The sequence below is a fragment of the Bison bison genome, unplaced genomic scaffold (assembly GCF_000754665.1).
Source record: "Bison bison bison isolate TAMUID 2011002044 unplaced genomic scaffold, Bison_UMD1.0 scf7180017863991, whole genome shotgun sequence".
Classification (NCBI taxonomy): domain Eukaryota; kingdom Metazoa; phylum Chordata; class Mammalia; order Artiodactyla; family Bovidae; genus Bison; species Bison bison.
Genome location: NW_011494563.1, coordinates 1 through 2110, shown reverse-complemented (window position 1 = coordinate 2110; position 2110 = coordinate 1). Strand labels below are relative to the sequence as shown.

The 2110-nt window shown below is 39.8% G+C and overlaps 1 non-coding gene across 1 annotated transcript; it reads right to left on the bottom strand.

The window, feature by feature from the left end:
* Window positions 1-734: 734 nt before the first annotated feature.
* On the bottom strand, window positions 735-817 carry TRNAL-UAA. The gene has a single exon. It is a non-coding gene; the product is annotated as a tRNA-Leu (tRNA).
* Between the last annotated feature and the right edge of the window lie 1293 nt (window positions 818-2110).

Here is a 2110-nt window from a genome sequence, read left to right as displayed (position 1 = left end):
GTGCGTTTCTATCAGACCTGCAAAATAAGAAATGTTATAAGCCGGGACATATAAGGAATATTTTTCCCAATTCTAATCACTCTAAAAATGACTGACTGCATTAAGCAACAGTAGTAGTGACATACTATACAGCTATAGCATACATGAAAGCAAAATCTGTGGCAGCAATGACACACAATATAGGAGGAAGTATATTATTGCCAGCTTCTTACATGGTACAGTAAGTAGCATAATATAATTTGAAGGTAGATTTTGATTAGTTGTAGCTGTATATAGAAAACCCTAGGGAAACCACTAGTAATTTAAGACATACAAGTGATAAGACAATGCTCTAGACAGGAAGAAAGAGATAAAAGAAAGGAACAAGGGGAAAAAAACACATAGAAAACAGCTAATAAGATGGTGGATTTTTAAAATACAAGTATATCATTTACATCATATCTAAATTAGCTAAATTCACCCATTATAGACAGAGCCTGTCAGATTGGATAAAAAGAGTTCAGAGTCAACTATATGCTGGACTATTGTCCAATTTTGCTTAAAAACTGTCATTTTTGGGTAAGATACATGCTAAAGTAACTTGATCCCTGGGTGAGAAAGATACCCTGGAAAAGGAAATGGCAACCCACTCCAGAATTCTTGCCTGGGAAAGTCGAATGGACAGAGGAGCCTGGCGGGCTACAGTCCATGTGGTCGCAAAAGCGTGGGACATGATTTAGCAACAAAAGCAGTTCTACCGGGAGTGGGGTTCGAACCCACGCAGACACATGTCTATTGGATCTTAAGTCCAACGCCTTAACCACTCGGCCATCCCGGTGGTGGGCCCAGTAGTCTATGTATCTAATATTCAGTTCGGTTCGGTTCGGTTCAGTTCAGTTCAGTTCAGTCACTCAGTCGTGTCCGACTCTTTGCAACCCCATGAATTGCAGCACGCCAGGCCTCCCTGTCCATCACCATCTCCCAGAATTCACTCAAACTCAACGTCCATCGAGTCGGTGATGCCATCCAGCCATCTCATCCTCTGTCGTCCCCTTTTCCTCCTGCCCCCAATCCCTCCCAGCATCAGAGTCTTTTCCAATGAATCAACTCTTCGCATGAGGTGGCCAAAGTACTGGAGTTTCAGCTTTAGCATCATTCCAATATTACAGGCTTATAATTAATTAGACTTGCTAGTCCCTGGAAGACTATGAATAATTTTACAGGAGATTAGAGACCAAGTTTAAAAAAGAAAAATCCTTTTAATGTTTCTTGGAAAAAAACAATGAAACACAGTAAGTCTAGTTAATATCCATCACCACATATGTTACAAATTTTTTTCTTGTGATATAAACTTTTAGGATCTATTCTTTTAAGGACTTCCAAATATTCAATACAATACTGTTATTAACAACTATACTACCACAGTGTACCTTAGATCTCCATAACTTATTATTTTTTTTTATTACTGGAAATGTGTACCTTTTGACCCCTTTCATTTCTTTAATACCCGTAGCTTCCCTGATAGCTCAGTTGGTGAGGAATCTGCCCATAATGTGGGGGACCTGGGTTTGACCCCTGGTTGGGAGGATCCCCTGGAGAAGGGAAAGGCTACCCACTCCAGTATTCTGGTCTGGGTAATTTCATAAAATCACAAAGAGTCAGATAGGACTGAGCAACTTTCACTATCATCTATTTCCTAACTCTGGCAAACATTTTTATTATGCATTACTTGTATATTTAAACAAACAAATAATGTTTGCTTTATGCCAAAGTAAAATGTTGAAACACATACTAATCACAAACTTAGGAAAAGACTGTTCTATAGCAGTGGTAACAGGTAGCCACCAGACCTGAATTTAAACCAACTGATTTATCTGTGATAATTGTTTTGTGAACATTTGCACAACCAATCACTGTCAACCCCTGCTTTCTGAAATGAATCAGCCAGGAATGCACTCACTTCAGTAAACATCCCTTTGAGTGCCAACCAAACAACAAGAGTCTCTCCAGAAGAACCATGCTTCCACAGAATATGTCAACCCACTGACCCTCTGAAAGTCTTCCTTAAGCTCCTTCCCAGAAAATATCAGCTCTTTCAAAGGGATGGTGCCTTACCAGCACTGCTCCCTCC